Genomic DNA, 25,864 nt, shown 5'->3' with positions numbered 1-25,864 from the left:
GTTCCGGCACGGCACGCTGAGCCTTTGGTTATTTCCTCTTCCTGGTGGGAAATGAGAGTTAAATTTGCCCGTCCAGACACCTTCAGCTAGCCTCTCATTGGTTCTCGCTATTCCTGTTCATCTTCCGCAGAAATTGCAAACTGGGCCAAACAGGAGGTTAAAGGCGCTGACTCTCCAAGTGGGGAGAGTGTTAGTAAAGCGTCTGGAATGTTGCACCCGAGTACCAGGGGAGGAAAACTGAGACATATTTGAACACGTCTCCCGTTCACATGGTTGATCATACTTGGGTTCCACATGCATGTTTTAGCTGAAGGAAGAATACCTTAAACCTGGAGAGTTGAGACCCGTGTAATGGGTACCATGCAATATGACTTCAAAGGGTCTTCATTTGCTCACCGAACCTCTCCAATCCTATCACTGCTGCGTTTATGCCCCTGTACACATGCTTGATTCTCTTTTGGAGACATAGCAATCCATAGGTTTTAAGATACTTACTAGTCAGGTACATTCTTAGGCGTTTAATATGCGGTGTTGAGTCCATTTCGTTGAGCAAGGAGTAGCTCTTGTCTATTCCATATTTGGCTTAAGGAACTTTATCTGTGCTCATTTCAATCTCTGGTTTTATGCAGCACCCCAACTCACCTTTACCCTTAAGCAAGCATAAGTTGGTTTTCTAAATTTGAGACCCTGTTCTGTTCTGTAATTCAGTTCCTGTGTAGCCAAGTTTACATTCCGTGTATTACTGATATCTTATGATGTTTCTTTTTCTGTGTGACTTACTTCAGTTAGAATCATCATACCTGAATCCACTCATTGTGCTGCTAAGCGCCTGATGACACAGATTTCATTGCTGAGTGATATGGCTTTGTAAGTAAATACCACAACTTCTTTATCCATTTTTCACTTTCTGCGATGTTGAACTTGTACTGTAAACGAGGTTCTTGTAAACAGTGACGTCCCAAACTTTGGGGTGGCTGTGTCTTTTTGATTTTAATTTCCCTAAGCTATAGGACCATAAGTGGAAGTGCCCTAGGTTCTGTTGCTTTGTTTTTTAGATGTTTCAGGAAACACCATACACTTCTCCCCAGTGGTTGTTGGCAATTTACATCCCGCCCATCAGCATAACAAGGCTCCCAGTTCTCCATGGCCTGTCCTGCCTTTCTGGATTTTACACTTTTTTCAGATGGCCCTTTTGACCGGGGGGAAGTGAGACTTCATTGTAGTGCAGATTTCCTTTGCAAGCTTGCTTGGTTGGCCAAAAAGGGCGTATGCGTTTTTTCCTGAATATATTCAGGAAAAAACGCATACGCCCTTTTTGGCCAAGTGCATCATTGTGGACGTTCTGCCTCTTTTCCTATGCTTTCAATGCAATTCCAGTCTACCTCCTGAAATCGGTTTCCTGCAATTCTGCCCCGCTTTCATGTCCTCTTGGCAGCCTTACTTCAGTCTATTTTTGGACGATAGCTCTCATTTATAACTCTGCAGGTTTGTGAATTACAGTGCCCCTGAGCTCCTTTCTTCAACTCGCTTTCTTGTGACCTGGCCGCAACACCGCAGGATGGCTTCAGGCCCTAATCTGGTTCTGGCACGGCATGCTGAGCCTTTGGTTAATTCCTCTTCCTGGTGGGAAATGAGAGTTAAATTTGCCCGTCCAGACACCTCCAGCTAGCCTCTCATTGGTTCTCGCTATTCCTGTTCATCTTTCGCAGAAATTGCAAACTGGGCCAAACAGGAGGTTAAAGGCGCTGACTCTCCAAGTGGGGAGAGTGTTAGTAAAGCGTCTGGAATGTTGCACCCGAGTACCAGGGGAAGAAAACTGAGACATATTTGAACACGTCTCCCGTTCACATGGTTGATCATACTTGGGTTCCACATGCATGTTTTAGCTGAAGGAAGAATACCTTAAACCTGGGTAGTTGAAACCCGTGGAATGGGTACCATGCAATATGACTTCAAAGGGTCTTCATTTGCTCACCGAACCTCTCCAATCCTATCACTGCTGCGTTTATGCCCCTGTACACATGCTTGATTCTCTTTCGGAGACATAGCAATCCATAGGTTTTAAGATACTTACAAGTCAGGTACATTCTTAGGCGTTTAATATGCGGTGTTGAGTCCATTTCGTTGAGCAAGGAGTAGCTCTTGTCTATTCCATATTTGGCTTAAGGAACTTTATCTGTGCTCATTTCAATCTCTGGTTTTATGCAGCAACCCAACTCACCTTTCCCCTTAAGCAAGCATAAGTTGGTTTTCTAAATTTGAGACCCTGTTCTGTTTTGGAATTCAGTTCCTGTGTAGCCAAGTTTACATTCCGTGTATTAGTGATATCTTATGATGTTTCTTTTTCTGTGTGACTTATTTCAGTTAGAATCATCGTACCTGAATCTACTCATTATGCTGCTACGGGCCTGATGACATAGATTTCATTGCTGAGTGATACTGCATTGTACGTAAGTACCACAAGTTCTTTATCCATTTTTCACTTTCTGCGATGTTGAACTTGTACTGTAAACGAGGTTCTTGTAAACAGAGCCGTTGCAAACTTTGGGGTGGCTGTGTCTTTTTGATTTTAATTTCCCTAAGCTATAGGACCATAAGTGGAAGTGCCCTAGGCTCTGTTGCTTTGTTTTTTAGATGTTTCAGGAAACACCATACACTTCTCCCGAGTGGTTGTTGGCAATTTACATCCCGCCCATCAGCATAACAAGGCTCCCAGTTCTCCATGGCCTGTCCTGCCTTTCTGGATTTTACACTTTTTTCAGATGGCCCTTTTGACCGGGGGGAAGTGAGACTTCATTGTAGTGCAGATTTCCTTTGCAAGCTTGCTTGGTTGGCCAAAAAGGGCGTATGCGTTTTTTCCTGAATATATTCAGGAAAAAACGCATACGCCCTTTTTGGCCAAGTGCATCATTGTGGACGTTCTGCCTCTTTTCCTATGCTTTCAATGCAATTCCAGTCTACCTCCTGAAATCGGTTTCCTGCAATTCTGCCCCGCTTTCAAGTCCTCTTGGCAGCCTTACTTCAGTCTATTTTTGGACGATAGCTGTCATTTATAACTCTGCAGGTTTGTGAATTACAGTGCCCCTGAGCTCCTTTCTTCAACTCACTTTCTTGTGAGCTGGCCGCAACACCGCAGGATGGCTTCAGGCCCTAATCTGCTTCCGGTACGGCACGCTGAGCCTTTGGTTATTTCCTCTTCCTGGTGGGAAATGAGAGTTAAATTTGCCCGTCCAGACACCTCCAGCTAGCCTCTCATTGGTTCTCGCTATTCCTGTTCATCTTCCGCAGAAATTGCAAACTGGGCCAAACAGGAGGTTAAAGGCGCTGACTCTCCAAGTGGGGAGAGTGTTAGTAAAGCGTCTGGAATGTTGCACCCGAGTACCAGGGGAGGAAAACTGAGACATATTTGAACACGTCTCCCATTCACATGGTTGATCATACTTGGGTTCCACATGCATGTTTTAGCTGAAGGAAGAATACCTAAAACCTGGGTAGTTGAAACCCGTAGAATGGGTACCATGCAATATGACTTCAAAGGGTCTTCATTTGCTCACCGAACCTCTCCAATCCTATCACTGCTGCGTTTATGCCCCTGTACACATGCTTGATTCTCTTTCGAAGACATAGCAATCCATAGGTTTTAAGATACTTACTAGTCAGGTACATTCTTAGGCGTTTAATATGCGGTGTTGAGTCCATTTCGTTGAGCAAGGAGTAGCTCTTGTCTATTCCATATTTGGCTTAAGGAACTTTATCTGTGCTCATTTCAATCTCTGGTTTTATGCAGCAACCCAACTCACCTTTACCCTTAAGCAAGCATAAGTTGGTTTTCTAAATTTGAGACCCTGTTCTGTTTTGGAATTCAGTTCCTGTTTAGCCAAGTTTACATTCCGTGTATTAGTGATATCTTATGATGTTTCTTTTTCTGTGTGACTTATTTCAGTTAGAATCATCATAACTGAATCCACTCATTGTGATGCTAAGGGCCTGATGACACAGATTTCATTGCTGAGTGATATTGCTTTGTAAGTGAATACCACAACTTCTTTATCCATTTTTCACTTTCTGCGATGCTGAACTTGTACTGTAAACGAGGTTCTTGTAAACAGAGCCGTTCCAAACTTTGGGGTGGCTGTGTCTTTTTGATTTTAATTTCCCTAAGCTATAGGACCATAAGTGGAAGTGCCCTAGGCTCTGTTGCTTTGTTTTTTAGATGTTTCAGGAAACACCATACACTTCTCCCGAGTGTCTGTTGGCAATTTACATCCCGCCCATCAGCATAACAAGGCTCCCAGTTCTCAATGGCCTGTTGCCTTTCTGGATTTTACACTTTTATCAGATGGCCCTTTTGACCGGGGGGAAGTGAGACTTCATTGTAGTGCAGATTTCCTTTGCAAGCTTGCTTGGTTGGCCAAAAAGGGCGTATGCGTTTTTTCCTGAATATATTCAGGAAAAAACGCATACGCCCTTTTTGGCCAAGTGCATCATTGTGGACGTTCTGCCTCTTTTCCTATGCTTTCAATGCAATTCCAGTCTACCTCCTGAAATCGGTTTCCTGCAATTCTGCCCCGCTTTCAAGTCCTCTTGGCAGCCTTACTTCAGTCTATTTTTGGACGATAGCTGTCATTTATAACTCTGCAGGTTTGTGAATTACAGTGCCCCTGAGCTCCTTTCTTCAACTCGCTTTCTTGTGACCTGGCCGCAACACCGCAGGATGGCTTCAGGCCCTAATCTGGTTCCGGCCCGGCATGCTGAGCCTTTGGTTAATTCCTCTTCCTGGTGGGAAATGAGAGTTAAATTTGCCCGTCCAGACACCTCCAGCTAGCCTCTCATTGTTTCTCGCTATTCCTGTTCATCTTCCGCAGAAATTGCAAACTGGGCCAAACAGGAGGTTAAAGGGACTGACTCTCCAAGTGGGGAGAGTGTTAGTAAAGCGTCTGGAATGTTGCACCCGAGTACCAGGGGAGGAAAACTGAGACATATTTGAACACGTCTCCCGATCACATGGTTGATCATACTCTAGGTTCCACATGCATGTTTTAGCTGAAGGAAGAATACCTTAAACCTGGGTAGTTGAAACCCGTGGAATGGGTACCATGCAATATGACTTCAAAGGGTCTTCATTTGCTCACCGAACCTCTCCAATCCTATCACTGCTGCGTTTATGCCCCTGTACACATGCTTGATTCTCTTTCGGAGACATAGCAATCCATAGGTTTTACGATACTTACTAGTCAGGTACATTCTTAGGCGTTTAATATGCGGTGTTGAGTCCATTTCGTTGAGCAAGGAGTAGCTCTTGTCTATTCCATATTAGACTTAAGGAACTTTATCTGTGCTCATTTCAATCTCTGGTTTTATGCAGCACCCCACCTCACCTTTACCCTTAAGCAAGCATAAGTTGGTTTTCTAAATTTGAGACCCTGTTCTGTTCTGTAATTCAGTTCCTGTGTAGCCAAGTTTTCATTCCGTGTATTACTGATATCTTATGATGTTTCTTTTTCTGTGTGACTTATTTCAGTTAGAATCATCATACCTGAATCCACTCATTGTGATGCTAAGGGCCTGATGACATAGATTTCATTGCTGAGTGATATTGCTTTGTAAGTAAATACCACAACTTCTTTATCCATTTTTCACTTTCTGCGATATTGAACTTGTACTGTAAACGAGGTTCTTGTAAACAGAGGCGTCCCAAACTTTGGGGTGGCTGTGTCTTTTTGATTTTAATTTCCCTAAGCTATAGGACCATAAGTGGCAGTGCCCTAGGCTCTGTTGCTTTGTTTTTTAGATGTTTCAGGAAACACCATACACTTCTCCCGAGTGTCTGTTGGCAATTTACATCCCGCCCATCAGCATAACAAGGCTCCCAGTTCTCCATGGCCTGTCCTGCCTTTCTGGATTTTACACTTTTTTCAGATGGCCCTTTTGACCGGGGGGAAGTGAGACTTCATTGTAGTGCAGATTTCCTTTGCAAGCTTGCTTGGTTGGCCAAAAAGGGCGTATGCGTTTTTTCCTGAATATATTCAGGAAAAAACGCATACGCCCTTTTTGGCCAAGTGCATCATTGTGGACGTTCTGCCTCTTTTCCTATGCTTTCAATGCAATTCCAGTCTACCTCCTGAAATCGGTTTCCTGCAATTCTGCCCCGCTTTCAAGTCCTCTTGGCAGCCTTACTTCAGTATATTTTTGGACGATAGCTGTCATTTATAACTCTGCAGGTTTGTGAATTACAGTGCCCCTGAGCTCCTTTCTTCAACTCGCTTTCTTTTGAGCTGGCCGCAACACCGCAGGATGGCTTCAGGCTCTAATCTAGTTCCGGTACAGCACGCTGAGCCTTTGGTTATTTCCTCTTCCTGGTGGGAAATGAGAGTTAAATTTGCCCGTCCAGACACCTCCAGCTAGCCTCTCATTGGTTCTCGCTATTCCTGTTCATCTTCCGCAGAAATTGCAAACTGGGCCAAACAGGAGGTTAAAGGCGCTGACTCTCCAAGTGGGGAGAGTGTTAGTAAAGCGTCTGGAATGTTGCACCCGAGTATCAGGGGAGGAAAACTGAGACATATTTGAACACGTCTCCCGTTCACATGGTTGATCATACTTGGGTTCCACATGCATGTTTTAGCTGAAGGAAGAATACCTTAAACCTGGGTAGTTGAAACCCGTGGAATGGGTACCATGCAATATGACTTCAAAGGGTCTTCATTTGCTCACCGAACCTCTCCAATCCTATCACTGCTGCGTTTATGCCCCTGTACACATGCTTGATTCTCTTTCGGAGACATAGCAATCCATAGGTTTTAAGATACTTACAAGTCAGGTACATTCTTAGGCGTTTAATATGCGGTGTTGAGTCCATTTCGTTGAGCAAGGAGTAGCTCTTGTCTATTCCATATTTGGCTTAAGGAACTTTATCTGTGCTCATTTCAATCTCTGGTTTTATGCAGCACCCCAACTCACCTTTACCCTTAAGCAAGCATAAGTTGGTTTTCTAAATTTGAGACCCTGTTCTGTTCTGTAATTCAGTTCCTGTGTAGCCAAGTTTACATTCCGTGTATTACTGATATCTTATGATGTTTCTTTTTCTGTGTCACTTATTTCAGTTAGAATCATCATACCTGAATCCACTCATTGTGCTGCTAAGGGCCTGATGACACAGATTTCATTGCTGAGTGATATTGCTTTGTAAGTAAATACCACAACTTTTTTATCCATTTTTCACTTTCTGCGATGTTGAACTTGTACTGTAAACGAGGTTCTTGTAAACAGAGCCGTTCGAAACTTTGGGGTGGCTGTGTCTTTTTGATTTTAATTTCCCTAAGCTATAGGACCATAAGTGGCAGTGCCCTAGGCTCTGTTGCTTTGTTTTTTAGATGTTTCAGGAAACACCATACACTTCTCCCGAGTGTTTGTTGGCAATTTACATCCCGCCCTTCAGCATAACAAGGCTCCCTGTTCTCCATGGCCTGTCCTGCCTTTCTGGATTTTACACTTTTTTCAGATGGCCCTTTTGACCGGGGGGAAGTGAGACTTCATTGTAGTGCAGATTTCCTTTGCAAGCTTGCTTGGTTGGCCAAAAAGGGCGTATGCGTTTTTTCCTGAATATATTCAGGAAAAAACGCATACGCCCTTCTTGGCCAAGTGCATCATTGTGGACGTTCTGCCTCTTTTCCTATGCTTTCAATGCAATTCCAGTCTACCTCCTGAAATGGGTTCCCTGCAATTCTGCCCCGCTTTCAAGTCCTCTTGGCAGCCTTACTTCAGTCTATTTTTGGACGATAGCTGTCATTTATAACTCTGCAGGTTTGTGAATTACAGTGCCCCTGAGCTCCTTTCTTCAACTCGCTTTCTTGTGACCTGGCCGCAACACCGCAGGATGGCTTCAGGCCCTAATCTGGTTCCGGCCCGGCATGCTGAGCCTTTGGTTAATTCCTCTTCCTGGTGGGAAATGAGAGTTAAATTTGCCCGTCCAGACACCTGCAGCTAGCCTCTCATTGGTTCTCGCTATTCCTGTTCATCTTCCGCAGAAATTGCAAACTGGGCCAAACAGGAGGTTAAAGGCGCTGACTCTCCAAGTGGGGAGAGTGTTAGTAAAGCGTCTGGAATGTTGCACCCGAGTACCAGGGGAGGAAAACTGAGACATATTTGAACACGTGTCCCGATCACATGGTTGATCATACTCTTGGTTCCACATGCATGTTTTAGCTGAAGGAAGAATACCTAAAACCTGGGTAGTTGAAACCCGTGGAATGGGTACCATGCAATATGACTTCAAAGGGTCTTCATTTGCTCACCGAACCTCTCCAATCCTATCACTGCTGCGTTTATGCCCCTGTACACATGCTTGATTCTCTTTCGGAGACATAGCAATCCATAGGTTTTAAGATACTTACTAGTCAGGTACATTCTTAGGCGTTTAATATGCGGTGTTGAGTCCATTTCGTTGAGCAAGGAGTAGCTCTTGTCTATTCCATATTTGGCTTAAGGAACTTTATCTGTGCTCATTTCAATCTCTGGTTTTATGCAGCACCCCAACTCACCTTTCCCCTTAAGCAAGCATAAGTTGGTTTTCTAAATTTGAGACCCTGTTCTGTTCTGTAATTCAGTTCCTGTGTAGCCAAGTTTACATTCCGTGTATTACTGATATCTTATGATGTTTCTTTTTCTGTGTGACTTATTTCAGTTAGAATCATCGTACCTGAATCCACTCATTATGCTGCTACGGGCCTGATGACATAGATTTCATTGCTGAGTGATACTGCATTGTACGTAAGTACCACAAGTTCTTTATCCATTTTTCACTTTCTGTGATATTGAACTTGTACGGTAAACGAGGTTCTTGTAAACAGAGGCGTCCCAAACTTTGGGGTGGCTGTGTCTTTTTGATTTTAATTTCCCTAAGCTATAGGACCATAAGTGGCAGTGCCCTAGGCTCTGTTGCTTTGTTTTTTAGATGTTTCAGGAAACACCATACACTTCTCCCGAGTGTCTGTTGGCAATTTACATCCCGCCCATCAGCATAACAAGGCTCCCAGTTCTCCATGGCCTGTCCTGCCTTTCTGGATTTTACACTTTTTTCAGATGTCCATTTTGACCGGGGGGAAGTGAGACTTCTTTGTAGTGCAGATTTCCTTTGCAAGTTTGCTTGGTTGGCCAAAAAGGGCGTATGCGTTTTTTCCTGAATATATTCAGGAAAAAACGCATACGCCCTTTTTGGCCAAGTGCATCATTGTGGACGTTCTGCCTCTTTTCCTATGCTTTCAATGCAATTCCAGTCTACCTCCTGAAATCGGTTTCCTGCAATTCTGCCCCGCTTTCAAGTCCTCTTGGCAGCCTTACTTCAGTCTATTTTTGGACGATAGCTGTCATTTATAACTCTGCAGGTTTGTGAATTACAGTGCCCCTGAGCTCCTTTCTTCAACTCGCTTTCTTTTGAGCTGGCCGCAACACCGCAGGATGGCTTCAGGCCCTAATTTGGTTCTGGCACGGCACGCTGAGCCTTTGGTTATTTCCTCTTCCTGGTGGGAAATGAGAGTTAAATTTGCCCGTTCAGACACCTCCAGCTAGTCTCTCATTGGTTCTCGCTATTCCTGTTCATCTTCCGCAGAAATTGCAAACTGGGCCAAACAGGAGGTTAAAGGGACTGGCTCTCCAAGTCAGGAGAGTGTTAGTAAAGCGTCTGGAATATTGCACCCGAGTACCAGGGTACGAAAACTGAGACATATTTGAACACGTCTCCCGATCACATGGTTGATCATACTCTAGGTTCCACATGCATGTTTTAGCTGAAGGAAGAATACCTTAAACCTGGGTAGGTGAAACCCGTTGAATGGGTACCATGCAATATGACTTCAAAGGGTCTTCATTTGCTCACCGAACCTCTCCAGTCCTATCACTGCTGCGTTTATGCCCCTGTACACATGCTTGATTCTCTTTCGGAGACATAACAATCCATAGGTTTTAAGATACTTACAAGTCAGGTACATTCTTAGGCGTTTAATATGCGGTGTTGAGTCCATTTCGTTGAGCAAGGCGTAGCTGTTGTCTATTCCATATTTGGCTTAAGGAACTTTATCTGTGCTCATTTCAATCTCTGGTTTTATGCAGCACCCCAACTCACCTTTCCCCTTAAGCAAGCATAAGTTGGTTTTCTAAATTTGAGACCCTGTTCTGTTCTGTAATTCAGTTCCTGTGTAGCCAAGTTTACATACCGTGTATTACTGATATCTTATGATGTTTCTTTTTCTGTGTGACTTATTTCAGTTAGAATCATCATACCTGAATCCACTCATTGTGCTGCTAAGGGCCTGATGACATAGCTTTCATTGCTGAGTGATATTGCTTTGTAAGTAAATACCACAACTTCTTTATCCATTTTTCAATTTCTGCGATGTTGAACTTGTACTGTAAACGAGGTTCTTGTAAACAGAGGCGTCCGAAACTTTGGGGTGGCTGTGTCTTTTTGATTTTAATTTCCCTAAGCTATAGGACCATAAGTGGCAGTGCCCTAGGCTCTGTTGCTTTGTTTTTTAGATGTTTCAGGAAACACCATACACTTCTCCTGAGTGTCTGTTGGTAATTTACATCCCCCCCATCAGCATAACAAGGCTCCCAGTTCTCCATGGCCTGTCCTGCCTTTCTGGATTTTACACTTTTTTCAGATGGCCCTTTTGACCGGGGGGAAGTGAGACTTCATTGTAGTGCAGATTTCCTTTGCAAGCTTGCTTGGTCGGCAAAAAAGGGCGTATGCGTTTTTTCCTGAATATATTCAGGAAAAAACGCATACGCCCTTTTTGGCCAAGTGCATCATTGTGGACGTTCTGCCTCTTTTCCTATGCTTTCAATGCAATTCCAGTCTACCTCCTGAAATCGGTTTCCTGCAATTCTGCCCCGCTTTCAAGTCCTCTTGGCAGCCTTACTTCAGTCTATTTTTGGACGATAGCTGTCATTTATAACTCTGCAGGTTTGTGAATTACAGTGCCCCTGAGCTCCTTTCTTCAACTTGCTTTCTTGTGACCTGGCCGCAACACCGCAGGATGGCTTCAGGCCCTAATCTGGTTCCGGCCCGGCATGCTGAGCCTTTGGTTAATTCCTCTTCCTGTTGGGAAATGAGAGTTAAATTTGCCCGTCCAGACACCTCCAGCTAGTCTCTCATTGGTTCTCGCTATTCCTGTTCATCTTCCACAGAAATTGCAAACTGGGCCAAACAGGAGGTTAAAGGCGCTGACTCTCCAAGTGGGGAGAGTGTTAGTAAAGCGTCTGGAATGTTGCACCCGAGTACCAGGGGAGGAAAACTGAGACATATTTGAACACGTCTCCCGATCACATGGTTGATCATACTCTGGGTTCCACATGCATGTTTTAGCTGAAGGAAGAATACCTAAACCCTGGGTAGTTGAAACCCGTGGAATGGGTACCATGCAATATGACTTCAAAGGGTCTTCATTTGCTCACCGAACCTCTCCAATCCTATCACTGCTGCGTTTATGCCCCTGTACACATGCTTGATTCTCTTTCAGAGACATAGCAATCCCTAGGTTTTAAGATACTTACTAGTCAGGTACATTCTTAGGCGTTTAATATGCGGTGTTGAGTCCATTTCTTTGAGCAAGGAGTAGCTCTTGTCTATTCCATATTTGGCTTAAGGAACTTTATCTGTGCTCATTTCAATCTCTGGTTTTATGCAGCACCCCAACTCACCTTTACCCTTAAGCAAGCATAAGTTGGTTTTCTAAATTTGAGACCCTGTTCTGTTCTGTAATTCAGTTCCTGTGTAGCCAAGTTTACATTCCGTGTATTACTGATATCTTATGATGTTTCTTTTTCTGTGTCACTTATTTCAGTTAGAATCATCATACCTGAATCCACTCATTGTGCTGCTAAGGGCCTGATGACACAGATTTCATTGCTGAGTGATATTGCTTTGTAAGTAAATACCACAACTTTTTTATCCATTTTTCACTTTCTGCGATGTTGAACTTGTACTGTAAACGAGGTTCTTGTAAACAGAGCCGTTCGAAACTTTGGGGTGGCTGTGTCTTTTTGATTTTAATTTCCCTAAGCTATAGGACCATAAGTGGAAGTGCCCTAGGCTCTGTTGCTTTGTTTTTTAGATGTTTCAGGAAACACCATACACTTCTCCCGAGTGTTTGTTGGCAATTTACATCCCGCCCTTCAGCATAACAAGGCTCCCTGTTCTCCATGGCCTGTCCTGCCTTTCTGGATTTTACACTTTTTTCAGATGGCCCTTTTGACCGGGGGGAAGTGAGACTTCATTGTAGTGCAGATTTCCTTTGCAAGCTTGCTTGGTTGGCCAAAAAGGGCGTATGCGTTTTTTCCTGAATATATTCAGGAAAAAACGCATACGCCCTTTTTGGCCAAGTGCATCATTGTGGACGTTCTGCCTCTTTTCCTATGCTTTCAATGCAATTCCAGTCTACCTCCTGAAATGGGTTCCCTGCAATTCTGCCCCGCTTTCAAGTCCTCTTGGCAGCCTTACTTCAGTCTATTTTTGGACGATAGCTGTCATTTATAACTCTGCAGGTTTGTGAATTACAGTGCCCCTGAGCTCCTTTCTTCAACTCGCTTTCTTGTGACCTGGCCGCAACACCGCAGGATGGCTTCAGGCCCTAATCTTGTTCCGGCCCGGCATGCTGAGCCTTTGGTTAATTCCTCTTCCTGGTGGGAAATGAGAGTTAAATTTGCCCTTCCAGACACCTGCAGCTAGCCTCTCATTGGTTCTCGCTATTCCTGTTCATCTTCCGCAGAAATTGCAAACTGGGCCAAACAGGAGGTTAAAGGCGCTGACTCTCCAAGTGGGGAGAGTGTTAGTAAAGCGTCTGGAATGTTGCACCCGAGTACCAGGGGAGGAAAACTGAGACATATTTGAACACGTGTCCCGATCACATGGTTGATCATACTCTTGGTTCCACATGCATGTTTTAGCTGAAGGTAGAATACCTAAAACCTGGGTAGTTGAAACCCGTGGAATGGGTACCATGCAATATGACTTCAAAGGGTCTTCATTTGCTCACCGAACCTCTCCAATCCTATCACTGCTGCGTTTATGCCCCTGTACACATGCTTGATTCTCTTTCGGAGACATAGCAATCCATAGGTTTTAAGATACTTACTAGTCAGGTACATTCTTAGGCGTTTAATATGCGGTGTTGAGTCCATTTCGTTGAGCAAGGAGTAGCTCTTGTCTATTCCATATTTGGCTTAAGGAACTTTATCTGTGCTCATTTCAATCTCTGGTTTTATGCAGCACCCCAACTCACCTTTCCCCTTAAGCAAGCATAAGTTGGTTTTCTAAATTTGAGACCCTGTTCTGTTCTGTAATTCAGTTCCTGTGTAGCCAAGTTTACATTCCGTGTATTACTGATATCTTATGATGTTTCTTTTTCTGTGTGACTTATTTCAGTTAGAATCATCGTAGCTGAATCCACTCATTATGCTGCTACGGGCCTGATGACATAGATTTCATTGCTGAGTGATACTGCATTGTACGTAAGTACCACAAGTTCTTTATCCATTTTTCACTTTCTGTGATATTGAACTTGTACGGTAAACGAGGTTCTTGTAAACAGAGGCGTCCCAAACTTTGGGGTGGCTGTGTCTTTTTGATTTTAATTTCCCTAAGCTATAGGACCATAAGTGGCAGTGCCCTAGGCTCTGTTGCTTTGTTTTTTAGATGTTTCAGGAAACACCATACACTTCTCCCGAGTGTCTGTTGGCAATTTACATCCCGCCCATCAGCATAACAAGGCTCCCAGTTCTCCATGGCCTGTCCTGCCTTTCTGGATTTTACACTTTTTTCAGATGTCCCTTTTGACCGGGGGGAAGTGAGACTTCTTTGTAGTGCAGATTTCCTTTGCAAGTTTGCTTGGTTGGCCAAAAAGGGCGTATGCGTTTTTTCCTGAATATATTCAGGAAAAAACGCATACGCCCTTTTTGGCCAAGTGCATCATTGTGGACGTTCTGCCTCTTTTCCTATGCTTTCAATGCAATTCCAGTCTACCTCCTGAAATCGGTTTCCTGCAATTCTGCCCCGCTTTCAAGTCCTCTTGGCAGCCTTACTTCAGTCTATTTTTGGACGATAGCTGTCATTTATAACTCTGCAGGTTTGTGAATTACAGTGCCCCTGAGCTCCTTTCTTCAACTCGCTTTCTTGTGACCTGGCCGCAACACCGCAGGATGGCTTCAGGCCCTAATCTGGTTCCGGTACGGCACGCTGAGCCTTTGGTTATTTCCTCTTCCTGGTGGGAAATGAGAGTTAAATTTGCCCGTCCAGACACCTCCAGCTAGCCTCTCATTGGTTCTCGCTATTCCTGTTCATCTTCCACAGAAATGCAAACTGGGCCAAACAGGAGGTTAAAGGCGCTGACTCTCCAAGTGGGGAGAGTGTTAGTAAAGCGTCTGGAATGTTGCACCCGAGTACCAGGGGAGGAAAACTGAGACATATTTGAACACGTCTCCCGTTCACATGGTTGATCATACTTGGGTTCCATATGCATGTTTTAGCTGAAGGAAGAATACCTTAAACCTGGAGAGTTGAGACCCTTGTAATGGGTACCATGCAATATGACTTCAAAGGGTCTTCATTTGCTCACGAACATCTCCAATCCTATCACTGCTGCGTTTATGCCCCTGTACACATGCTTGATTCTCTTTCGGAGACATAGCAATCCATAGGTTTTAAGATACTTACTAGTCAGGTGCATTCTTAGGCGTTTAATATGGGGTTTTGTGTCCATTTCGTTGAGCACGGAGTAGCGCTTGTCTATTCCATATTTGGCTTAAGGAACTTTATCTGTGCTCATTTCAATCTCTGGTTTTATGCAGCACCCCAACTCACCTTTCCCCTTAAGCAAGCATAAGTTGGTTTTCTAATTTTGAGACCCTGTTCTGTTTTGGAATGCAGTTCCTGTGTAGCCAAGTTTACATTCCGTGTATTAGTGATATCTTATGATGTTTCTTTTTCTGTGTGAGTTATTTCAGTTAGAATCATCGTACCTGAATCCACTCATTATGCTGCTACGGGCCTGATGACATAGATTTCATTGCTGAGTGATACTGCATTGTACGTAAGTACCACAAGTTCTTTATCCATTTTTCACTTTCTGTGATATTGAACTTGTACGGTAAATGAGGTTCTTGTAAACGGAGGCGTCCCAAACTTTGGGGTGGCTGTGTCTTTTTGATTTTAATTTCCCTAAGCTATAGGACCATAAGCGGAAGTGCCCTAGGTTCTGTTGCTTTGTTTTTAGATGTTTCAGGAAACACCATACACTTCTCCCAAGTGGTTGTTGGCAATTTACATCCCGCCCATCAGCATAACAAGGCTCCCAGTTCTCCATGGCCTGTCCTGCCTTTCTGGATTTTACACTTTTTTCAGATGGCCCTTTTGACCGGGGGGAAGTGAGACTTCATTGTAGTGCAGATTTCCTTTGCAAGCTTGCTTGGTTGGCCAAAAAGGGCGTATGCGTTTTTTCCTGAATATATTCAGGAAAAAACGCATACGCCCTTTTTGGCCAAGTGCATCATTGTGGACGTTCTGCCTCTTTTCCTATGCTTTCAATGCAATTCCAGTCTACCTCCTGAAATCGGTTTCCTGCAATTCTGCCCCGCTTTCAAGTCCTCTTGGCAGCCTTACTTCAGTCTATTTTTGGACGATAGCTGTCATTTATAACTCTGCAGGTTTGTGAATTACAGTGCCCCTGAGCTCCTTTCTTCAACTCGCTTTCTTGTGACCTGGACGCAACACCGCAGGATGGCTTAAGGCACTAATCTGGTTCCGGCACGGCACGCTGAGCCTTTGGTTAATTCCTCTTCCTGGTGGGAAATGAGAGTTAAATTTGCCCGTCCAGACACCTCCAGCTAGCCTCTCATTGGTTCTCGCTATTCCTGTTCATCTTCCGCAGAAATTGCAAACTGGGCCAAACAGGAGGTTAAAGGGACTGACTCTCCAAGTGGGGAGAGTGTTAGTAAAGCGTCTGGAATGTTGCACCCGAGTACCAGGGTACGAAAACTGAGACATATTTGAACACGTCTCCCGATCACATGGTTGATCATACTCTAGGTTCCACATGCATGTTTTAGCTGAAGGAACAATACCTTACACCTGGGTAGTTGAAACCCGTGGAATGGGTACCATGCAATATGACTTCAAAGGGTCTTCATTTGCTCACCAAACATCTCCAATCCTATCACTGCTGCGTTTATGCCCGTGTACACATGCTTGATTCTCTTTCGGAGACATAGCAATCCATAGGTTTTAAGATACTTACTAGTCAGGTACATTCTTAGGCGTTTAATATGCGGTGTTGAGTCCATTTCGTTGAGCAAGGAGTAGCTCTTGTCTATTCCATATTTGGCTTAAGGAACTTTATCTGTGCTCATTTCAATCTCTGGTTTTATGCAGCACCCCAACTCACCTTTACCCTTAAGCAAGCATAAGTTGGTTTTCTAAATTTGAGAACCTGTTCTGTTCTGTCATTCAGTTCCTGTGTAGCCAAGTTTACAATCCGTGTATTAGTGATATCTTATGAAGTTTCTTTTTCTGTGTGACTTATTTCAGTTAGAATCATCATACCTGAATCCACTCATTGTGCTGCTAAGGGCCTGATGACACAGATTTCATTGCTGAGTGATATTGCTTTGTAAGTAAATACCACAACTTCTTTATCCATTTTTCACTTTCTGCGATGTTGAACTTGTACTGTAAACGAGGTTCTTGTAAACAGAGCCGTTCCAAACTTTGGGGTGGCTGTGTCTTTTTGATTTTAATTTCCCTAAGCTATAGGACCATAAGTGGCAGTGCCCTAGGCTCTGTTGCTTTGTTTTTTAGATGTTTAAGGAAACACCATACACTTCTCCCGAGTGTCTGTTGGCAATTTACATCCCGCCCATCAGCATAACAAGGCTCCCAGTTCTCCATGGCCTGTCCTGCCTTTCTGGATTTTACACTTTTTTCAGATGGCCCTTTTGACCGGGGGGAAGTGAGACTTCATTGTAGTGCAGATTTCCTTTGCAAGTTTGCTTGGTTGGCCAAAAAGGGCGTATGCGTTTTTTCCTGAATATATTCAGGAAAAAACGCATACGCCCTTTTTGGCCAAGTGCATCATTGTGGACGTTCTGCCACTTTTCCTATGCTTTCAATGCAATTCCAGTCTACCTCCTGAAATCGGTTTCCTGCAATTCTGCCCCGCTTTCAAGTCCTCTTGGCAGCCTTACTTCAGTCTATTTTTGTACGATAGCTGTCATTTATAACTCTGCAGGTTTGTGAATTACAGTGCCCCTGAGCTCCTTTCTTCAACTCGCTTTCTTTTGAGCTGGCCGCAACACCGCAGGATGGCTTCAGGCCCTAATCTGGTTCCGGCACGGCACGCTGAGCCTTTGGTTAATTCCTCTTCCTGGTGGGAAATGAGAGTTAAATTTGCCCGTCCAGACACCTCCAGCTAGTCTCTCATTGGTTCTCGCTATTCCTGTTCATCTTCCACAGAAATTGCAAACTGGGCCAAACAGGAAGTTGAAGGGACTGACTCTCCAAGTGGGGAGAGTGTTAGTAAAGCGTCTGGAATGTTGCACCCGAGTACCAGGGGAGGAAAACTGAGACATATTTGAACACGTCTCCCGTTCACATGGTTGATCATACTTGGGTTCCACATGCATGTTTTAGCTGAAGGAAGAATACCTTAAACCTGTGTATTTGAAACCCGTGGAATGGGTACCATGCAATATGACTTCAAAGGGTCTTCATTTGCTCACCGAACCTCTCCAATCCTATCACTGCTGCGTTTATGCCCCTGTACACATGCTTGATTCTCTTTCAGAGACATAGCAATCCATAGGTTTTAAGATACTTACTAGTCAGGTACATTCTTAGGCGTTTAATATGCGGTGTTGAGTCCATTTCGTTGAGCAAGGAGTAGCTCTTGTCTATTCCATATTTGGCTTAAGGAACTTTATCTGTGCTCATTTCAATCTCTGGTTTCATGCAGCACCCCAACTCACCTTTCCCCTTAAGCAAGCATAAGTTTGTTTTCTAAATTTGAGACCCTGTTCTGTTCTGTAATTCAGTTCCTGTGTAGCCAAGTTTACATTCCGTGTATTACTGATATCTTATGATGTTTCTTTTTCTGTGTGACTTATTTCAGTTAGAATCATCATACCTGAATCCACTCATTGTGCTCCTAAGGGCCTGATGACATAGATTTCATTGCTGAGTGATATTGCTTTGTAAGTAAATACCACAAGTTCTTTATCCATTTTTCACTTTCTGCAATGTTGAACTTGTACTGTAAACGAGGTTCTTGTAAACAGAGTCGTCCCAAACTTTGGGGTGGCTGTGTCTTTTTGATTTTAATTTCCCTAAGCTATAGGACCATAAGTGGCAGTGCCCTAGGCTCTGTTGCTTTGTTTTTTAGATGTTTCAGGAAACACCATACACTTCTCCTGAGTGTCTGTTGGTAATTTACATCCCGCCCATTAGCATAACAAGGCTCCCACTTCTCCATGGCCTGTCCTGCCTTTCTGGATTTTACACTTTTTTCAGATGGCCCTTTTGACCGGGGGGAAGTGAGACTTCATTGTAGTGCAGATTTCCTTTGCAAGCTTGCTTGGTTGGCCAAAAAGGGCGTATGCGTTTTTTCCTGAATATATTCAGGAAAAAACGCATACGCCCTTTTTGGCCAAGTGCATCATTGTGGACGTTCTGCCTCTTTTCCTATGCTTTCAATGCAATTCCAGTCTACCTCCTGAAATCGGTTTCCTGCAATTCTGCCCCGCTTTCAAGTCCTCTTGGCAGCCTTACTTCAGTCTATTTTTGGACGATAGCTGTCATTTGTAACTCTGCAGGTTTGTGAATTATAGTGCCCCTGAGCTCCTTTCTTCAACTCGCTTTCTTTTGAGCTGGCCGCAACACCGCAGGATGGCTTCAGGCCCTAATCTGGTTCCGGCACGGCACGCTGAGCCTTTGGTTAATTCCTCTTCCTGGTGGGAAATGAGAGTTAAATTTGCCCGTTCAGACACCTCCAGGTAGTCTCTCATTGGTTCTCGCTATTCCTGTTCATCTTCCGCAGAAATTGCAAACTGGGCCAAACAGGAGGTTAAAGGGACTGACTCTCCAAGTCGGGAGTGTGTTAGTAAAGTGTCTGGAATGTTGCACACGAGTACCAGGGTACGAAAACTGAGACATATTTGAACACGTCTCCCGATCACATGGTTGATCATACTCTGGGTTCCACATGCATGTTTTGGCTGAAGGAAGAATACCTTAAACCTGGGTAGTTGAAACCCGTGGAATGGGTACCATGCAATATGACTTCAAAGGGTCTTCATTTGCTCACCGAACCTCTCCAATCCTATCACTGCTGCGTTTATGCCCCTGTACACATGCTTGATTCTCTTTCGGAGACATAGCAATCCATAGGTTTTAAGATACTTACTAGTCAGGTACATTCTTAGGCGTTTAATATGCGGTGTTGAGTCCATTTCGTTGAGCAAGGAGTAGCTCTTGTCTATTCCATATTTGACTTAAGGAACTTTATCTGTGCTCATTTCAATCTCTGGTTTTATGCAGCACCCCAACTCACCTTTACCCTTAAGCAAGCATAAGTTGGTTTTCTAAATTTGAGACCCTGTTCTGTTCTGTAATTCAGTTCCTGTGTAGCCAAGATTACATTCCATGTATTACTGATATCTTATGATGTTTCTTTTTCTGTGTGACTTATTTCAGTTAGAATCATCATACCTGAATCCACTCATTGTGCTGCTAAGGGCCTGATGACACAGATTTCATTGCTGAGTGATATTGCTTTTTAAGTAAATACCACAACTTTTTTATCCATTTTTCACTTTCTGCGATGTTGAACTTGTACTGTAAACGAGGTTCTTGTAAACAGAGCCGTTCCAAACTTTGGGGTGGCTGTGTCTTTTTGATTTTAAATTCCCTAAGCTATAGGACCATAAGTGGAAGTGCCCTAGGCTCTGTTGCTTTGTCTTTTAGATGTTTCAGGAAACACCATACACTTCTCCCGAGTGGTTGTTGGCAATTTACATCCCGCCCTTCAGCATAACAAGGCTCCCAGTTCTCCATGGCCTGTCCTGCCTTTCTGGATTTTACACTTTTTTCAGATGGCCCTTTTGCCCGGGGGGAAGTGAGACTTCATTGTAGTGCAGATTTCCTTTGCAAGCTTGCTTGGTTGGCCAAAAAGGGCGTATGCGTTTTTTCCTGAATATATTCAGGAAAAAACGCATACGCCCTTTTTGGCCAAGTGCATCATTGTGGACGTTCTGCCTCTTTTCCTATGCTTTCAATGCAATTCCAGTCTACCTCCTGAAATCGGTTTCCTGCAATTCTGCCCCGCTTTCAAGTCCTCTTGGCAGCCTTACTTCAGTCTATTTTTGGACGATAGCTGTCATTTATAACTCTGCAGGTTTGTGAATTACAGTGCCCCTGAGCTCCTTTCTTCAACTCGCTTTCTTTTGAGCTGGCCGCAACACCGCAGGATGGCTTCAGGCCCTAATCTGGTTCCGGCACGGCACGCTGAGGCTTTGGTTATTTCCTTTTCCTGGTGGGAAATGAGAGTTAAATTTGCCTGTCCAGACACCTCCAGCTAGCCTCTCATTGGTTCTCGCTATTCCTGTTCATCTTCCGCAGAAATTGCAAACTGGGCCAAACAGGAGGTTAAAGGCGCTGACTCTCCAAGTGGGGAGAGTGTTAGTAAAGCATCTGGAATGTTGCACCCGAGTACCAGGGGAGGAAAACTGAGACATATTTGAACACGTCTCTCGTTCACATGGTTGATCATACTCTGGGTTCCACATGCATGTTTTAGCTGAAGGAAGAATACCTTAAACCTGGAGAGTTGAGACCCGTGTAATGGGTACCATGCAATATGACTTCAAAGGGTCTTCATTTGCTCACCGAACCTCTCCAATCCTATCACTGCTGCGTTTATGCCCCTGTACACACGCTTGATTCTCTTTCGGAGACATAGCAATCCATAGGTTTTAAGATACTTACTAGTCAGGTACATTCTTAGGCGTTTAATATGCGGTGTTGAGTCCATTTCGTTGAGCAAGGAGTAGCTCTTGTCTATTCCATATTTGGCTTAAGGAACTTTATCTGTGCTCATTTCAATCTCTGGTTTTATGCAGCACCCCAACTCACCTTTCCCCTTAAGCAAGCATAAGTTGGTTTTCTAAATTTGAGGACCTGTTCTGTTTTGGAATTCAGTTCCTGTGTAGCCAAGTTTACATTCCGTGTATTACTGATATCTTATGATGTTTCTTTTTCTGTGTGACTTATTTCAGTTAGAATCATCATAACTGAATCCACTCATTGTGCTGCTAAGGGCCTGATGACACAGATTTCATTGCTGAGTGATATTGCTTTGTAAGTAAATACCACAACTTCTTTATCCATTTTTCACTTTCTGCGATGTTGAACTTGTACTGTAAACGAGGTTCTTGTAAACAGAGCCGTTCCAAACTTTGGGGTGGCTGTGTCTTTTTGATTTTAATTTCCCTAAGCTATAGGACCATAAGTGGAAGTGCCCTAGGTTCTGTTGCTTTGTTTTTTAGATGTTTCAGGAAACACCATACACTTCTCCCGAGTGGTTGTTGGCAATTTACATCCCGCCCATCAGCATAACAAGGCTCCCAGTTCTCCATGGCCTGTCCTGCCTTTCTGGATTTTACACTTTTTTCAGATGGCCCTTTTGACCGGGGGGAAGTGAGACTTCATTGTAGTGCAGATTTCCTTTGCAAGCTTGCTTGGTTGGCCAAAAAGGGCGTATGCGTTTTTTCCTGAATATATTCAGGAAAAAACGCATACGCCCTTTTTGGCCAAGTGCATCATTGTGGACGTTCTGCCTCTTTGCCTATGCTTTCAATGCAATTCCAGTCTACCTCCTGAAATCGGTTTCCTGCAATTCTGCCCCGCTTTCAAGTCCTCTTGGCAGCCTTACTTCAGTCTATTTTTGGACGATAGCTGTCATTTGTAACTCTGCAGGTTTGTGAATTACAGTGCCCCTGAGCTCCTTTCTTCAACTCGCTTTCTTTTGAGCTGGCCGCAACACCGCAGGATGGCTTCAGGCCCTAATCTGGTTCCGGCACGGCACGCTGAGCCTTTGGTTATTTCCTCTTCCTGGTGGGAAATGAGAGTTAAATTTGCCCGTCCAGACACCTCCAGCTAGCCTCTCATTGGTTCTCGCTATTCCTGTTCATCTTCCGCAGAAATTGCAAACTGGGCCAAACAGGAGGTTAAAGGCGCTGACTCTCCAAGTGGGCAGAGTGTTAGTAAAGCATCTGGAATGTTACACCCGAGTACCAGGGGAGGAAAACTGAGACATATTTGAACACGTCTCTCGTTCACATGGTTGATCATACTTGGGTTCCACATGCATGTTTTAGCTGAAGGAAGAATACCTTAAACCTGGAGAGTTGAGACCCTTGTAATGGGTACCATGCAATATGACTTCAAAGGGTCTTCATTTGCTCACCGAACCTCTCCAATCCTATCACTGCTGCGTTTATGCCCCTGTACACATGCTTGATTCTCTTTCGGAGACATAGCAATCCATAGGTTTTAAGATACTTACTAGTCAGGTGCATTCTTAGGCGTTTAATATGGGGTTTTGTGTCCATTTCGTTGAGCAAGGAGTAGCTCTTGTCTATTCCATATTTGGCTTAAGGAACTTTATCTGTGCTCATTTCAATCTCTGGTTTTATGCAGCACCCCAACTCACCTTTCCCCTTAAGCAAGCATAAGTTGGTTTTCTAATTTTGAGACCCTGTTCTGTTTTGGAATGCAGTTCCTGTGTAGCCAAGTTTACATTCCGTGTATTAGTGATATCTTATGATGTTTCTTTTTCTGTGTGAGTTATTTCAGTTAGAATCATCGTACCTGAATCCACTCATTATGCTGCTACGGGCCTGATGACATAGATTTCATTGCTGAGTGATAGTGCATTGTACGTAAGTACCACAAGTTCTTTATCCATTTTTCACTTTCTGTGATATTGAACTTGTACGGTAAACGAGGTTCTTGTAAACGGAGGCGTCCCAAACTTTCGGGTGGCTGTGTCTTTTTGATTTTAATTTCCCTAAGCTATAGGACCATAAGCGGAAGTGCCCTAGGTTCTGTTGCTTTGTTTTTAGATGTTTCAGGAAACACCATACACTTCTCCCAAGTGGTTGTTGGCAATTTACATCCCGCCCATCAGCATAACAAGGCTCCCAGTTCTCCATGGCCTGTCCTGCCTTTCTGGATTTTACACTTTTTTCAGATGGCCCTTTTGACCGGGGGGAAGTGAGACTTCATTGTAGTGCAGATTTCCTTTGCAAGCTTGCTTGGTTGGCCAAAAAGGGCGTATGCGTTTTTTCCTGAATATATTCAGGAAAAAACGCATACGCCCTTTTTGGCCAAGTGCATCATTGTGGACATTCTGCCTCTTTTCCTATGCTTTCAATGCAATTCCAGTCTACCTCCTGAAATCGGTTTCCTGCAATTCTGCCCCGCTTTCAAGTCCTCTTGGCAGCCTTACTTCAGTCTATTTTTGGACGATAGCTGTCATTTATAACTCTGCAGGTTTGTGAATTACAGTGCCCCTGAGCTCCTTTCTTCAACTCGCTTTCTTGTGACCTGGCCGCAACACCGCAGGATGGCTTCAGGCCCTAATCTGGTTCCGGCACGGCATGCTGAGCCTTTGGTTAATTCCGCTTCCTCGTGGGAAATGAGAGTTAAATTTGCCCGTCCAGACACCTCCAGCTAGCCTCTCATTGGTTCTCGCTATTCCTGTTCATCTTCCGCAGAAATTGCAAACTGGGCCAAACAGGAGGTTAAAGGGACTGACTCTCCAAGTGGGGAGAGTGTTAGTAAAGCGTCTGGAATGTTGCACCCGAGTACCAGGGGAGGAAAACTGAGACATATTTGAACACGTCTCCCAATCACATGGTTGATCATACTTGGGTTCCACATGCATGTTTTAGCTGAAGGAAGAATACCTTAAACCTGGAGAGTTAAGACCCGTGGAATGGGTACCATGCAATATGACTTCAAAGGGTCTTCATTTGCTCACCGAACCTCTCCAATCCTATCACTGCTACGTTTATGCCCCTGTACACATGCTTGATTCTCTTTCGGAGACATAGCAATCCCTAGATTTTAAGATACTTACTAGTCAGGTACATTCTTAGGCGTTTAATATGCGGTGTTGAGTCCATTTCTTTGAGCAAAGAGTAGCTCTTTTCTATTCCATATTTGACTTAAGGAACTTTATCTGTGCTCATTTCAATCTCTGGTTTTATGCAGCACCCCAACTCACCTTTACCCTTAAGCAAGCATAAGTTGGTTTTCTAAATTTGAGACCCTGTTCTGTTCTGTAATTCAGTTCCTGTGTAGCCAAGTTTCCATTCCGTGTATTACTGATATCTTATGATGTTTCTTTTTCTGTGTGACTTATTTCAGTTAGAATCATCATACCTGAATCCACTCATTGTGCTGCTAAGGGCCTGATGACATAGATTTCATTGCTGAGTGATATTGCTTTGTAAGTGAATACCACAACTTCTTTATCCATTTTTCACTTTCTGCGATGTTGAACTTGTACTGTAAACAAGGTTCTTGTAAACAGAGCCGTTCCATAATTTGGGGTGGCTGTGTCTTTTTGATTTTAATTTCCCTAAGCTATAGGACCATAAGTGGAATTGCCCTAGCCTCTGTTGCTTTGTTTTTTACATGTTTCAGGAAACACCATACACTTCTCCCGAGTGGTTGTTGGCAATTTACATCCCGCCCTTCAGCATAACAAGGCTCCCAGTTCTCCATGGCCTGTCCTGCCTTTCTGGATTTTACACTTTTTTCAGATGGCCCTTTTGACAGGGGGGAAGTGAGACTTCATTGTAGTGCAGATTTCCTTTGCAAGCTTGCTTGGTTGGCCAAAAAGGGCGTATGCGTTTTTTCCTGAATATATTCAGGAAAAAACGCATACGCCCTTTTTGGCCAAGTGCATCATTGTGGACGTTCTGCCTCTTTTCCTATGCTTTCAATGCAATTCCAGTCTACCTCCTGAAATCGGTTTCCTGCAATTCTGCCCCGCTTTCAAGTCCTCTTGGCAGCCTTACTTCAGTCTATTTTTGGACGATAGCTGTCATTTATAACTCTGCACGTTTGTGAATTACAGTGCCCCTGAGCTCCTTTCTTCAACTCGCTTTCTTGTGACCTGGCCGCAACACCGCAGGATGGCTTCAGGCCCTAATCTGGTTCCGGCCCGGCATGCTGAGCCTTTGGTTAATTCCTCTTCCTGGTGGGAAATGAGAGTTAAATTTGCCCGTCCAGACACCTGCAGCTAGCCTCTCATTGGTTCTCGCTATTCCTGTTCATCTTCCGCAGAAATTGCAAACTGGGCCAAACAGGAGGTTAAAGGGACTGACTCTCCAAGTCGGGAGAGTGTTAGTAAAGCGTCTGGAGTGTTGCACCCGAGTACCAGGGTAGGAAAACTGAGACATATTTGAACACGACTCCCATTCACATGGTTGATCATACTCTGGGTTCCACATGCATGTTTTAGCTGAAGGAAGAATACCTAAAACCTGGGTAGTTGAAACCCGTGGAATGGGTACCATGCAATATGACTTCAAAGGGTCTTCATTTGCTCACCGAACCTCTCCAATCCTATCACTGCTGCGTTTATGCCCCTGTACACATGCTTGATTCTCTTTCGGAGACATAGCAATCCATAGGTTTTAAGATACTTACTAGTCAGGTACATTCTTAGGCGTTTAATATGGGGTTTTGAGTCCATTTCGTTGAGCAAGGAGTAGCTCTTGTCTATTCCATATTTGGCTTAAGGAACTTTAT

The 25,864-nt window shown here is 44.0% G+C and overlaps 1 long non-coding RNA gene across 8 annotated transcripts in view; it reads left to right on the top strand.

The window, feature by feature from the left end:
• Nucleotides 1-25,864, top strand: part of LOC307181489 — a 261,521-nt gene that overhangs the window by 150,136 nt on the left and 85,521 nt on the right. For all 8 annotated transcript variants that reach the window (XR_013826890.1, XR_013826891.1, XR_013826892.1 and 5 more), the window contains exon 2: nt 19,740-19,821. This is a non-coding gene — a long non-coding RNA (uncharacterized lncRNA). The remainder of the gene's footprint in view (nt 1-19,739; nt 19,822-25,864) is intronic.

The sequence above is a fragment of the Stenella coeruleoalba genome (assembly GCF_951394435.1).
Source record: "Stenella coeruleoalba genome assembly, contig: scaffold_88, whole genome shotgun sequence".
In the NCBI taxonomy this organism is placed as follows: Eukaryota; Metazoa; Chordata; class Mammalia; order Artiodactyla; family Delphinidae; genus Stenella; species Stenella coeruleoalba.
This window is presented reverse-complemented; position numbering and strand designations above follow the sequence as displayed.